Genomic DNA, 16,549 nt, shown 5'->3' with positions numbered 1-16,549 from the left:
CTCCGGCAATATGATATAAACCCCATCTTTTTATCCTCGATGGCAACAATACAATACGTGCCTTGCTGCCCCTACTGTCACTAGGAAAGGACACCGCAAGATTGAACCCAAAGCTAAGCACTTCTCCCATTGCAAGAAAGATCAATCTAGTAGGCCAAACTAAACCGATAATTTGAAGAGACTTGATCATAAATCATGCATATAAGAATTTAGAGAAGAACCAAATATTATTCATCAATAAACTTGATCATAAATCCACAATTCATCGGATCTCGGCAAACACACCGCAAAAAGTATTACATCGAATAGATCTCCAAGAACATCGAGGAGAACTTTGTATTGAGAACAAAAGAGAGAGAAGAAGCCATCTAGCTAATAAGTATGGACCCGAAGGTCTGTGTTAAACTACTCACACATTATTGGAGAGGCTATGGTGTTGATGTAGAAGCCCTCCGTGACCGATTCCCCCTCCGACAGATCACCGGAAAAGGCCCCAGATGGGATCTCACGGGTATAGATGGTTGCGGCAGTGTAAAAGTGGTTTCGTGGCTCTCCCTAATGTTTTTACGGTATAAGAGTATATATAGGCGAAAGAAGTACGTCGGTGGAGCTCCGTGGGGCCCATGATGGTGGGGGCACACCTACCCCCTGGGCGTGCCCTCCTATCTCGTGGACGCCTCACGGAGTTCCAAACTTCCACTCCGAGTCTCCTAGTTTGCCTTTGTTCCAAGATAGATCCTCGCGAAGGTTTCGTTCCGTTTGGATTCCGTTTGATATTCCTTTTCTGTGAAACACTAAAATAGGCAAAAAATGGAAACTAGTACTGGGCCTCCGGTTAATAGGTTAGTCCCAAAAATAATATAAAAGAGCATATTAAAGCCCATTAAACATCCAAAACAGATAATATAATAGCATGGAACAATCAAAAATTATAAATACGTTAGAGACGTATGAAGCATCCCCAAGCTTAATTCCTGCTCGTCCTCGAGTAGGTAAATGATAAAAACAGAATTTTTGATGTGGAATGCTACCTAACATAATTTTCAATGTAATTTTCTTTATTGTGGCATGAATTTTCAGATCCAAAAGATTCAAGACAAAAGTTTAAAATTGACATAAAAATAATAATACTTCAAGCATACTAACCAAGCAATTATGTCTTCTCAAAATAACATAGCCAAAGAAAGCTCATCCCTACAAAATCATATAGTTTGGCCATGCTTCATTTTCGTCACACAAAATGCTCCCATTATGCACAACCCTGATGACAAGCCAAGCAATTGTTTCATACTTTAGCATTCTCAAACTTTTTCAACTTTCACGCAATATATGAGCACGAGCCATGGACAAGCACTATAGGTGGAATAGAACGATGGTTGTGGAGAAGACAAAAAGGAGGAAGATAGTCTCACATCAACTAGGCGTATCAATGGGCTATGGAGATGCCCATCGATAGATATCAAGGTGAGTTAGTAGGGATTTCCATGCAACGGACGCACTAGAGCTATAAGAGTATGAAAGCTCAACAAAAGTAACTAAGTGGGTGTGCATCCAACTTGCTTGCTCATGAAGACCTAGGGCGATTTGAGGAAGCCCATCATTGGAATATACAAAGCCAAGTTCTATAATGAAAAATTCCCACTAGTATATGAAAGTGAAAACATAAGAGACTCTCTATCAGGAAGATCATGGTGCTACTTTGAAACACAAGTGTGGAAAAAGGATAGTAACATTGCCCCTTCTCTCTTTTTCTCTCTCTCTTTTTTTGTTTGGGCCTTCTTCTTTTTTGTGGCCTCTTTTTTTGGTCCGGAGTCTCATCCCGACTTGTGGGGGAATCATAGTCTCCATCATCCTTTCTTCACATGGGACAATGCTCTAAAAATGAAAATCATCACACTTTTATTTACTTACAACTCAAGAATTACAACTCGATAATTAGAACAAAATATGACTCTATGTGAATGCCTCCGGCGATGTACCGAGATGTGCAATGAATCAAGAGTGACATGTATAAAAAATATGAATGGTGGTTGTGCCACAAAAACGATGTCAACTACATGATCATGCAAAGCAATATGACTATGATGAAGTGTGTCATTATAAACGGAATGGTGGAACGTTGCATGGCAATATATCTCGGAATGGCTATGGAGATGCCATAATAGGTAGGTAAGGTGGCTGTTTTGAGGAAGGTAAATGATGGTCTTATGGTACCGGCGAAAGTTGCGGCGCACAAGAGAGGCTAGCAATGGTGGAAGGGTGACAGTGCGTATAATCCATGGACTCAACATTAGTCATAAAGAACTCACATACTTATTGAAAAAATCTACAAGTCATCAAAACCAAGCACTACGCGCATTCTCCTAGGGGGATAGATTGGTAGGAAAAGACCATCGCTCATCCCCGACCGCCACCCATAAGGAAGGCAATCAAAGAACATCTCATGCTTCAAATTTGTCACACAACGGTTACCATACGTGCATGCTACGGATTTGCAAACCTCAACACAAGTATTTCTCAATTTCACAATTACTCAACTAGCACGACTCTAATATCACCATCTTTATATCTCAAAACAATTATCAAGTATCTAACTTCTCATAGTATTTAATGCACTCTATATGAATTTTTTTATTATACCCATCTTGGATGCCCATCATATTAGGACTAATTCTATAACCAAAGCAAATTATCATGCTGTTCTAAAAGACACTAAAAATAATATAAGTGAAGCATGAGAGATCAATAATTTCTATAAAATAAAACCACCACCATTCTCTAAAAATATATAAGTAAAGCACTAGAGCAAAATTATCTAGCTCAAAAGATATAAGTGAAGCACATAGAGTATCCTAATAAATTCCGATTCATGTGTATCTCTCCCAAAAGGTGTGTATAGCAAGGATGATTGTGGTAAACTAAAAAGCAAAGACTCAAATCATACAAGACGCTCCAAGAAAAACACATATCATGTGGTGAGTAAAAATATAGACTCAAGTAAAGTTACCAATGGACGAAGACGAAAGAGGGGATGCCTTCCGGGGCATCCCCAAGCTTAGGCTTTTGGTTGTCCTTTAATTTTACCTTGGGGTGCCTTGGGGATCCCCAAGCTTAGGCTCTTGCCACTCCTTGTTCCAAAATCCATAAAATCTTTACCCAAAAACTTGAGAACTTCACAACACAAAACTTAACAGAAAATCTCATGAGCTCCATTAGTATAAGAAAACAAACCACCACTTTAATGTACTGTAATGAACTCATTCTTTATTTATATTGGTGTTAAACCTACTGTATTCCAACTTCTCTATGGTTCATACCCCCCGATACTAGCCATAGATGCATCAAAAATAAGCAAACAGCACCCGAAAAACAGAATCTGTCAAAAACAGAACAGTCTTTAGCAATCTGGAGGTTTCAAATACTTCTGTAACTCCAAAAATTCTGAAAAATTAGGAAGACCTGAATAATTTTTATATTGATATACTGCAGTTGGGACTGGTATTTTATCACTCTCTGGTAAAAAGTGAAAATTATTTTCGTGAGCACATTCTTTCTGTTTTTATCAGCAAGATCTCAAACAACAATCACCCAAGAAGATCCTGAAGGCTTTACTTGGCACAAACACTAATTAAAACATAAAAACACAATAATAACAAAGGCTAGATAAATTATTTATTACTAAATAGGAACAAAAGGTAAAGAACAAAAATAAAATTTGGTTGCCTCCCAACAAGCACTATCGTTTAACGCCCCTATCTAGGCATAAAAGCAAGAATAGATCTAGGTATTGCCATGATAATGATAAGGCAAATCACGAAAGCTCATCTCATACTCCCTACGTTCAGCAGCAAGTTTTGTTTGTGGCAAGCAAAAGTAATCAAAAAGACTAAATTTAATGGGACAAAAGTCCCCAAGATCAAGCTCGGCAGGTATTGGTTCCTCCTTTGGCCCTTCATATTACACAACCAATTCATCATTATAAGCATTCTTTTGGCAAAAAGTCATGATTCTTTGTTCAAGAGAAAAACCTAACCCATTTTTCTTGATAGCAAAATTATCATTAAGTTCAGAAATCATGTCAACTATAACATCGGTAGGAACCTTTTTTCTAAGGTTTTCATTATAAGAAACATGATCTAAAGATCATAAGCGCATCATGTCTTCTTGATAAAAAGGATTGCCTCTATGGGAGGACGGCCGACATCCACCCTATAATGCGCAAAAAAAAATTGTCCTCTTTTATTATAAATCTGAACTCATGAGCTAAAAAGATGGTAGCTGCTCGCTTAATAGAAGAATGCTCAATATTGGAAAATTCTAGAAAAATCCTTTGTATGCAAGGATGCATGTAGATAAATTTCCTTTCAATTTCAACCACGAGCAAAGATATAGCATCCGCAAGACAACTAGTTTTATGAAGAATAGACCCGCCCATAGTGGGCAAAGCACTGGCACAAATAAAGAAATCTTGAATAACTCCTTTTCCAATAATATTACCACTACCAATCCGAAACTTTTTAGTGTGTAAAATAGTAGGTCCTTCATGAGGATAATCAAAAGCATCAAAGTTTCCCCCATCGTTACTACTATCCTTTTCAATGATAAGCTCCCTAGTTTCAGACATGATGGCAAAAAACCTCACTAAGAACAAACACATAAGAGGCAAGCGGAAAGAGACGGATGAAAAAGGGCGAATAAAACGACAAAGGTGAAGTGGGGGAGAGGAAAACGAGAGGCGAATGGCAAATAATGTAATGCGAGGGAGAAGAGTTTATGATGGGTGCTTGGTATGTCTTGACTTGAGCATAGATCTCACCAGCAACGGCGCCAGAAATCCTTCTTGCTACCTCTTAAGCATGCTTTGGTGTTCCCTTGAAGAGGAAAGGGTGATGCAGCAAAGTAGCATAAGTATTTCCCTCAGTTTTTGAGAACCAAGGTATCAATCCAGTAGGAGATAACACACAAGTCACCTAGTACCTGCACAAACAATCAAGAACCTTGCAACCTACGCGATAAATGGGTTGTCAATCCCTTCACGGTTCGCAAAAGTGAGATCTGATAAAGAATAAGATAAATATTTTTGGTTTTTTTGTTGTATAGATTGGAAAGTAAAGATTGCAAAATAGTAAACACGATGTGATGTAAATAAAAAGAGATGCAATATAATAAGAAAGAGACCTGGGGGCCATAGGTTTCACTAGTGGCTTCTCTCATGATAGCATGTATTACGGTGGGTGAACAAATTACTGCCCAGCAATTGATTGAAGAGCGCATAATTATGAGAATATGTAGGCAATGATTATGAATATAGGAATCACATCCATGTTAAGTAGACTGAAATGATTCTGCATCTACTAATATTACTCCACACATCGACCGCTATCCAGCATGCATCTAGATTATTAAGTTCATAAGAACAGAGTAATGCTTTAGGCAAGATCACATGATGTAGAGGGATAAACTCAAGCTATATGATATAAACCCCATCTTTTTATCCTCGAGGGCAACAATACAATACGTGCCTTGCTATCCCTACTGTCACTGGGAAAGGACACCGCAAGATTGAACCCAAAGCTAAGCACTTCTCCCATTGCAAGAAAGATCAATCTAGTAGGCCAAACTAATATGATAATTCAAATAGACTTGCAAAGATATCAAATCATGCATATAAGAATTCAGAGAAGAACCAAATATTATTCATAGATAAACTTGATCATAAATCCACAATTCATCAGATCTCGGCAAACACACCGCAAAAAGTATTACATCGAATAGATCTCCAGGAACATCGAGGAGAACTTTGTATTGAGAACCAAAGAGAGAGAAGAAGCCATCTAGCTAATAACTATGGACCCGAAGGTCTGTGGTAAACTACTCAAACATCATCGGAGAGGCTATGATGTTGATCTAGAAGCCCTCCATGATCGATTCCCCCTCCGGCCAATTGCCAGAAAAGGCCCCAGATGGGATCTCACAGGTACAGACGGTTGCAGCGGTGGAAAAGTGGTTTCATGGCTCTCCCTGATGTTTTTAGGGTATAAGAGTATATATAGGCGAAAGAAGTATGTCGGTGGAGCTCTGTGGTGCCCACGAGCCTGGGGGCGTGCCTACCCCCTGGCGCGCCCTCCTATCTCGTGGATGCCTCATGGAGTTCCAGACTTCCACTCCAAGGCTCTTGGTTTGGGTTTGTTCCAAGAAAGATCCTCGCGATGGTTTCGTTTTGTTTGGATTCTGTTTGATATTCCTTTTCTATCAAACACTAAAATAGGCAAAAAAAACATAAACTGGCACTGGGCCTCCGGTTAATAGGTTATTCCCAAAAATAATATAAAAGAGCATATTAAAGCCCATTAAACATCCAAAATAGATAATATAATAGAATGGAACAATAAAAAATTGTAGATACGTTGGAGACGTATCACTATTCTTTCCGATCGATCTAACCAAGAGTTCGTATTAGAATAACACCAAAGCAAATTCAGATTCATAATATTCAATCCAACACAAACAACTTCAAAGAGTGCCCCAAGATTTCTAACGAAGAAACAAAGACAAGAACGTGCACCAACCCCTATGCATAGATTACCCCAATGTCACCTCAGGAATCCATGAGTTGAGTGCCAAAACATATATCAAGTGAATTAATACGATACCCCATTGTCACCACGAGTATTCAATTGCAAGACATATATCAAGGGTGGCTTTAGAGCCTCACGGTGGCGGAACTTCTGATCTAGGTTAATCCCGAGGGTTTTCAGAATTTTTTTGAATTTATATGGTAAGGAGGGGGTGCGGGAGGCCACCGAGGTGGGCATAACCCACCTGGGTGCGCATGGGCCCCAAGCGCACCCTGGTAGGTTGGGCCCCCCTCGGGGCACCCCCTAGGTGCTGCTCTGGCCCACCCTGGGTGTTCTGGCCCATAAAAAATCTCCAAAAAAAATTTGCGGTGTTTGGACTCCGATTGATATTGATTTCCTGCGATGTAAAAAACGAGCAAAAAACAGCAACGGGCACTGGGAACTGGGTCAATAGGTTAGTCACAAAAAATGATATTAAGTAGCTATAAAATGATTGTAAAACATCCAATAATGATAATATAACAGCATGAATACTTCATAAATTATGGAAACGCTGGAGACGTATCAATATCACGCCAGGAACCTGGGTTAGCCCACACTCCCTTGGGGTTTAGCCCATCGATTTTAGATGGAAGTGATGATGAGATCAAACTGATAGCTCTTGGGTGAGTGATATGTCTCCATCATATTTACAATTGTTGATTATTCCATGCCAATATTCTACAACTTTTATATACTTTTGGCAACATTTTATATTATTTTTGAGACTAACATATTGATCCAGTGCCCAGTTTCAGTTCTTGTTTGTTGCATGTTTTTTGTCTCACAGAATATCCTGATCAAACAAAGTCCAAACGCGAAAAAAATTTATGAAGATATTTTTTGGAATATATGTGATTTTTGGGAAGAAGAACCGGCATGAGAGGTGGTCCATAGTCCCCACAAGCTCATAGGGCGTGCCCCTATGGCTTGTGGCCACCTTGTAAGTTAGTTGGGGGTATCCATTGGTCGCAAGAAAGAGAATATCCGAAAGAAAATCCCCTCAAAATTTCAGCACAATCAGAGTTAGAAATCTCCGGGAATTTAAGAAACGGTGAAAGGCCAGAGAACAGGGTCGCGAAATAGAGAGAAACATAGAGATATATCCAATGTCGGAGGGGCTCCTGTTGCTCCCCCACCATGGAGGCCAAGGACCAGAGGGGATACTCTCCTCCCATCTAGGGAGGAGGCCAACACTACAAAAAAAGACACGTTGTTTGATTGGTTTGGATCTTTCGGCCAATTAGATGTACAATAATGCCTAAGAACCTTCTCTAGCTATCTATCTCATCTTGTCTCAAATTCTTTCATGCTCTATCACAAAACTTCAACAAGTTCCTCTTCGGATCCTGTGGGTGAGGAGCACTTGGAGCCACTGATCTGAATAGGGCTAACTTCCAAAACCTCCTAAATTGCATTTCAACCAGACGAGCTCATTCCATTTTGGTCCAACTGAATGCACATTAGGTTGATCAGTTTTCAATCATGGAATGACCGATGAAAAATCCTTAGAGTCACTAAGTTTCCCTATCTCTGATAGTTACTTATCTCGGTGTCACCGATCCATCTCGCTCGGTCCGATTGATAGTGAATGGGTATATATATCCCCGTGAACCATACTTTGAAAAGTTCTTCAAACATCATGAGTCACACACCCCATTGATGTCGTCACCATTGTCTCAGGACCGCCTCCTTCGTCTCCCATGCGCCCTCGCCATAGGATTCCATCACCATCAATGGCAATCTCCAGCACCGTTGCCGCCGTAGTGGATCTTCACCGAGTTAGGGTAAAATCCGAACCCTTTATGTATCCAAATCCGATTCAATGCTCTAGAGATTGTGCCTGTATTATTGCCACTGTATGCACTTCCCCATCCAACAAACAAATCAGTAGATGTAGATTCAAGCAAAAAAATAGGGTTAGGTTACTACAGTATTCATCTCGGACGGACCGAATCGGTTCGATCGGAGTCACCGATTTGGCTTCGGCCATAGCACACAGTACTTTTTTGGTGCAACCGAATGTTACAAATCAGTGAGACCAATTCAGTATTTTTTTAGTATCATGAGCTCTTTGGAGAGACCAAGTCTCACTTTGGTGTAACCGAAACAGTGTGATCTAGTCTCTATTGCGGCCTCGGTACTTCCAAAATTTTCAACTTGGTCATTCCGAAATGCATACTGTGAAAACCTAAAACTGAGTTTTGAACTCAATTTTTTAAAACTAGCTATGTTTTGTGATGCTCATCCAATCTACTCTACTCACTCTAATTCATAGGGGTAGTGGTCATCATGTCAGATTCAGAGGACAATCAGAACATGTCAGTTGAGGCTAGTGTTGACTTGGAAGCAGGCACTAGTCCTGAGAGAGTTATGATGAAGGTGAGCAGAGTTCTCCTAGTCTTCCTAATACTGCAACAAGGGACAGGAAGAAGAATTCTGATGAGGAGGATGAGGACTTCCATCCAGAGGAGGTCACCTCCAAAAATAAGAATGTGGTTGTTGTTAAGGAGTATGGCAATGTTCAAAAAGAGAGAACTAGTAAGGTTTTTGAGTCTACTACTACCTCCAAGCAAGGTCAAGGAAAATCAATGGCCAAGGTGGCTGGTAAGAAAAGAGAGAGAAAGCAAACTTCTCATGTGGTGTTCAAGCCCACATCTATGAGAAGAGAGGAAGAACAACCAATTGCTGAAGAGGAGGAACCAGCTACAGATGAACCCCCTTCCAAGCAAAGGAAGTTGATGGCTCATGCTATGCCAAAGAAGGCATCCACCACTTCGAAGACCAAGTCTGTTGCTGCTGCCCCCAAGCCTAAGGGAAATACAACCAGGAACATTTCTGCTGCTAAGAAGAACAAAGCCCTAGTGCCTGAGAGAGTTGATGATGGTGATGATGAAGCCATAGTGCTTAAGAAGCTCAGACCAAGACTGCCAAAACACGATGATTCACATCCAGAGGTAGAGATTATGAAGGAAAGAAACAACAAGGGGTTGAGGAGATGGAGAGAGTCAGATCCCTACTCTGTCTGGAGGAGAACAACTATTGACTATCGCTTTCACACTAAGGAGCAACAAGACTTCTATGAGATAGTGTTGCTTGAAAAGAAGCCCATTATCAATGACATGAGATTGGTTGATTGGAAATTAATTTACAAGAATGAAGATAGGTTTCCCAATGTGCATGAGAACTTCAAGACCATAGGCATTTATGAGTTCCCTGGAACTAAGATGACAGTATGGACATATTAGCTTAGCATGCAGTTTTACTCCACAACACATTTTTACCCCAATAGAAGGATTGTCTGGATGACTGAGGGAACTAGATTCCAATCGAGCATTGGTGAGGGGGAACAACTTATGAGTGTACCAGAAGCTGGGAAGAATGATGTTGAGGTCTATAACAAAGGCAAGATGGACCACAACTCCATGGCAGACATGTATGTACTGATTCCCCCGGACTAAGCAAATATTCATAAGTTGGGATCCGTCTATCATCCCTCACCAGGTCTTGCTACTATCAACATGATACCGAGGCATACTTTGATACCCAAGTCTAGATATGACAAGATAGTAAGAGGCCATTTGATCAACATGCTGCATTTGGTGGATAGCTTCACAAGATTCAAAGTGATGGATTTGATTGTAGAGACGATCAAGAGGACTGTTGTGGATCAGAAACGATCATGTGGTTTTGCACTGCACATTCAGATGCTTATCAACTCAAAAGTTGGAAGCAAGGTCTATTTTCTTGATTGTCCACGTCTGCCACTACAACCAAAGCTAGAGGACTGCATAATGACTATAGATGATACTCATCCTACATCTGCTAAGTCTCAGGTAGTGGTAGAGGATGCACAGAGTTGTGGTCCTAGCTCATCTAAAGTACTAAGGTTGATTAGATACTATATCTTCTCAATGCTGCTGAGAAGATTGAGCGGAGTCTGGCCAACCTCGTGAAGAACCAAGAGAGCTTTGAGAGGATCATAGAGTCTAAGTTACATGACCTAGATGTTAAGGTCACTCAGGTGAAATCCATAGTTGAGAGTCTGAATAAGGAAGTGGATGATGCTAAGTTGAATTCGAGAAGTGATGATGAGAACCCAGGCACGGGTCTTTAACCAACCGCTCAGTTTTATAGAGTTCCCAGGTCAGCAGCAGTGCCAGCCGCTGACACTCGAGCTACAATTTCTGCTCCAGCTGCCGCACTCTCAGTTGCTCCTATACTCCCTCTAGCCGTGTCTACACCACCTGCCGAGCAAACATTAGCTGAGATCTTTGCACACATGCTTCTCTCTACTCCAACAACTTTTACACACATCGAAGTTGCAAGTCAGAAGACTTCTTCACCAGGAGCTGCTAGAGATCGAGCCCAGAGTGATGTTTAGCTCTATACTCATTTGAAATTTTTGGTACTTGTTGCCAAAGGGGGAGAATTAGTATATATCATAGTGCTTCAAGAGAGAGTGTTTTGTTTTTGCTCGTTTGACTTTGGTTGAGTTTATTCCACTTCATGATATATTTGTTTGATGGTTGTATCAAACTATTTTACTGTTGTGCTTGATCATACCATACTTTGATGTTATGCTTATTGATCTATCTATTTAAATGCTTCTTGGTGATGAGTGCTTGTTATATTCCATTCATATCATTTTGAGCGCTCCACCAAGATCTATGCCACACGGAAGAGTGACCCATGATCCTAATCAATTTTTTATAATGCACAAATTTAGGGGGAGCTCTTTCTTATTACATACTTCTCAAAGCGGCAATATTATTCATTGATTATATTCTTTGTCGAAGCTTTGATCTATATGTTCTCATAAATTACCAAAAAGGGGGGATAGAAAGTGCAACTAATCCCTGGGTGGTTTTGGTAATTAATAACAACATATATATGTCATTGAACTAATGCATATTCAAAGATAGATTTCAGGAAAGTTCAATGTTGGCTTGGCAAGGACATGAGAAAGTGGACCCCTCGAAATGCTAAGGACATGGATTGGTAAAAGCTTCAAGACTCTACATTTTTGGTTAAGTGATCCAAGATCACATTGAGTCCATAGGAAAGCTAATACTTTTAAAAGGGGATGGGATTTTGATCATGATTAAGTTGCTAGGTGCTTGAAGATATTGCTCCAAAAACCCTCAACCACCTTCTCCAAATCCTATATGTACAAACCCTAAAAGTTCAACCCGGTCCCACCGAATTCCATACACCTGGACCCATCGAGTTAGTCCTAGATAGTTCCACAGATAAACCGTAGAACATTGGCTCCACCAAGATGATGATTGGTGCCACCAATTTGCATGGACCAAGTTTATGTAACCCTTCCACATCATTTCAGTATTACCGAGATGATTCGATCGGAATTACCGAAACGAAGTCTTGCTTAGGTCATCGCACATCGGTCCCACCATGTTGTTCCATTTGTTCTCACCAAAAATCCCAAAGTTTGAATCTTTTACGTAGGTCGGTCTCACCAGATTTTTGTTTTAGTGCCCTTAAGTTGAGTCAAAAGGTTGTAACGGTTGGATTCTTAGTGAAGGCTATATACACTAGTGCAGCGACATGCTATACAAATAGTTTTTACCCCCTTTCCACAACAGAGTTTTAAACTATCGTCTTGCATGTGTGTGCCATAGGGGGTCCATCCCACACAACCAATAAACCGACGGTGATAGGTCATTTGGTCACACACACGCGGGGCGAAAAGAGCTCATGTGCGATCAAGCGAGCCATCGTAGACAATTACACATGTCCAATCATTTCCGTTCATATGTACATCCCACACAGTGAATCCCAGACAAACTTTTTCATTCATACATACATCCCACACAGTGAATCCCAAACAAACTTTTCCATTCGTATGTACATCACACACAATTTTCTGTTCATATGAGATCGTGGGCCGGAGATAATGCACACACTTTCATAAGATCGACAAGCCATGGGAGATCGTCTTGCCATCCCACACAATTTTCTGTATTTCCTCAGTGAAAGGGATCGAGAAGAGGTGTCTAGAGGGGGGTATTAGACCCTCAACAAAGAAAAGTAGCAGTTTTTTAGTTCTTCAAGTTAAGGTGGAGTTTTAGCACAAGTTTAAACATTCACAATACATTTCCAGCAAGCATGGCAAGAGTATATGAGCAGCGGAAAGTAAAGCATGCCAGTTGCCAAAAAGTAAAGGGATGGGATTGGAGTGTGCAAACGCAATTGGAGACACAGAGATTTTTGGCGTGGTTCCGATAGGTGGTGATATCGTACATCCACGTTGATGGAGACTTCAACCCGCGAAGGGTAACGGTTGTGTGAGCCACCGAGGGCTCCACCCGCGAAGGGTCCACGAAGAAGCAACCTTGTCTATCCCACCATGGCCATCGCCCACGAAGGACTTGCCTCACTTGGGTAGATCTTCACGAAGTAGGCGATCTCCTTGCCCTTACAAACTCCTTGATTCAACTCCACAATCTTGACGGAGGCTCCCAAGTGACACCTAACCAATCTAGGAGACACCACTCTCCGAAAGGTAATAGATGGTGTGTTGATGATGAACTCCTTGCTCTTGTGCTTCAAATGATAGTCTCCCCAACACTCAACTCTATCTCACAGATTTGGCTATGGTGGAAAGATGATTTGTGTGGAAAGCAACTTGGGGAAGGCTAGAGATCAAGATTCTTGTGGTTGGATCGGAATGTCTTGGTCTCAACACATGAGTAGGTGGTCCTCTCTCAGAAAATGAATGCTGGAACTGTAGGCACGTTCTGATGACTCTCTCTCTAATGGAGAGGAGGTGGAGGGGTATATATAGCCTCCGCAGAAAATCTAACCATTACACACAAAAGAGCCAACTCAGTGAGACTAAATGTATGAACTCGGTGAGACCAATTCAGTTCAAAATGTGAATGTTAGGATTTTCGGTGGGACCGATATGATCAACCTGGTGGGACCGATGTGCTAGGGTTAGGGTAAAACCTCATCTCGGTTTGACCGATTACATAAACTCGATGAGACTGATTTTAGTAATGAGCAAACAGAGAGTTGGTCAAGCAAACTCGGTGGGACCGACTACATATATCGGTGAGACCGAAATAATTGCAATAGGCAACAGAGAGTTTGCAAGCCCATCTCGGTGAGACCAAGATCCCATTGGTGTGACTGAACTAATTAGGGTTTCTGGCAATGGATATGTCAAGTGAACTCAGTGGCGTCGGATGAATCAAATCAGTGAGGCCGAGTTTGACTTTAGGTTTAGGACAAATTTGGAATTGAGAAAGTGGTTGAGGGATTTGGATCATATCACTAAGCACTTTGAGCAAGTAGACCATTAAGCAACACATCATCCCCTTTTAATAGTATTGGCTTTCCTATGGACTCAATGTGATCTTGGATAACTAAAATAGAAATGGAGAGTCTTGAGCTTTTGCCAATCTTCTATCCTTAGCACCTTGAAGGGGTTACACATCCTCTTGTCCATGCCATGCCTTTGCTAAACTTTTTGAAATATACTAGATGAGAATATTAGTCCAACAAGAGATATGTTGACATTAATTACCAAAATCACCCAAGGAGCACTTGTGCTTTCACTCATCTATGATTGGTGTAGCGATCACAGAAGCCCTGCCCCTGTTAACTGTTTGCGTTATTCAAGTATATAACACACGATTCAATGAAGAAATTAGTATGACATTGGGCTATCCATCACACACGCTGTACTGCTAGAAACATTGTAAGGTTCCATGAACCATTTAGCAGGTTTATTAGTTTACTATTAATACTTCCAGTATAATGAAAATTCACATTTAATATCGATCAGTTGTTTACCACTTTCATATTAGGAACACAAATATATTTTAACATCACAGTACGATAGCTACGTGAAAACATCTGTCACATACCTAGTCTGGTATGACCTAGACTAGCTAGTCGTTTGTGCATCATGTTTATATTCCATTTAAATTTGAAATGAGGATTGGTGGAACCCTCAGAATCATCTCTGAAAATGACCCAAATAAAAATTTCTCCAAAAGGGTCCAAGAAAATGCTCATGTTGCTCTCTGAAAATATTGGGTAGAGATAAAAATCAAACCAATATTTTTAGGATCTCATAAGTATTTAATTTTGGCCATTTGGATTAAACCGATAAATATTTGCATTGGAAATATATTAGTTATATATATTAATATATGTCCAAAAATTATGCCACTTGTTGGGGAGCTCTGGAATAATGCCGCTAGTTCCTTCAAAAATTGGCATAAGGAAATAAATTGATTTAGTATTATTACTAAATCAAAACATATGTCATAATATTAGAAAAGAGACAAAAAGAGGAGAAACTTACCTGGGCCTCCTCCCTGTGCGGCCTGGCCGGCCCAGCAGCCAGCGCCGGCCTAGCCCACCTGGCCCCCTCCTCTGTCGTCTTCGTCCTCGACAGGGGGACGGGCGCGTGCCCGACGCGCGCGCGCTCCGCCGCGCCACGCCACCAGCCTCCCTGCCTGCCTGCCCTCTCCCCTCCTCTTCTAGATGCCCCGGAGACGCCACACAGCCACCCCGACCTCTCTCGCACTCTCCCTCGCCCTCCTCCTCTCCCCCTGCTCTCCCCCTCGCACACCCGAGCGCCATCACCGCCGCCGCTCGCCGTTGCCGCGGCCACCGGCCTCCCCTCGCCCTCCGCCCGAGCCTAGAAGCTCCGCCTCGTCGTCCGCATCATCCTCGACGAGCCAAGTGACCAGGGACGCACCCCATCGCCGACACCGTCGTCTTCTTAATCGCCGGCCGCCGTGGATCCCCATCGCCGCCCCGCCGTCTCCAGTGCGTCCCCGAGCCCGCTTCGACGCCGCTGCAACCGCGGTGAGCTCCGCCACCGTTTCCCCCTCTCCGCTTAGTCACCCGCACGTCGTAGCCCTTTCTCCACCATGGCCGAACCTCCGCCGCCGCCGAGCTCGCCGTCGATGCAGCTCCGGTGACCATTTGGTCACCCCGGCGAGTCCAACACACTCGTAAGGCCCCGTAGAGCATCCCTAGCACTTTGCTTCGCTCGTCTTTGAGCTCCAAACGTGTTTTCGTGCACGACCGAACTCCGGCAGCCGTAGCCGAGCTCGCCGCCGTCGACTCCGGCCACCCCAGGCCCAGCCACGGCCACCGGCCGACGCGCCATCGAGCTGGTTTTCCAACGCACCTAGCCGCGCGTCATTTGGAGCACCACAGAGGAAACCCGGGGCACAAGTACGCCGCGGACCTCGCCGGCGACTAACCGCCGGCGGGTTTGACTTGTTTGACCTGGGGTTTGACCCCCCAGGGTCACTGACGCGTGGGCCATGCCCCTGTTTAGTTTAGGTATTAGTTTAGTTAGCGCTAATTAACTCAGTTAATTAGTTGTCTCACTGACAGTGGGCCCCAGCGCCACTAACCTTTTTAATTAGGATCAAACTAACCCTGTTTAACCCCCTGTCACTGACGTGTGGACCCCACACGTCAGGTTTGACCCCAGTCAGCCGCAGTTGACCGCTGACGTCGTGCTGACGTCATGCTGGTGCAATATATATTTTCTGGAATTAAAATAATTCAGGAAATTCCAGAAATTGATTTAAACTTCAAAAATTCATATCAATTCAACCGTAGCTCAGATTGAAATAAATTATATATGAAAAATTATCAGAAAAATGCAATCTTTCCATCTGTACTAGTTTCATGCATGACAAACCAACTTATACATGCTGAATATGGGAAAACACATTATGGCATATATAAGAGCCTACTTTGGAAGTGCATTTGAGCTTATGGTTCAAATGGACTTCAAACCAAATGAGTACTAGTTGCATTAGCCCAAACAGCATCACATCTTCATGCCATGTTCATGCATCATATTGTTGCATATGTTTGTTTATTGATTGCCGACACTGTTCCTTCTCGATAGGTCTTGCTCCGGAGACGTT

The sequence above is a fragment of the Triticum aestivum genome, chromosome 2A (assembly GCF_018294505.1).
Source record: "Triticum aestivum cultivar Chinese Spring chromosome 2A, IWGSC CS RefSeq v2.1, whole genome shotgun sequence".
Taxonomy (NCBI): Eukaryota; Viridiplantae; Streptophyta; class Magnoliopsida; order Poales; family Poaceae; genus Triticum; species Triticum aestivum.
The sequence above is the reverse complement of the archived record's forward strand: the minus strand, read 5'-3'. Positions refer to the sequence as shown.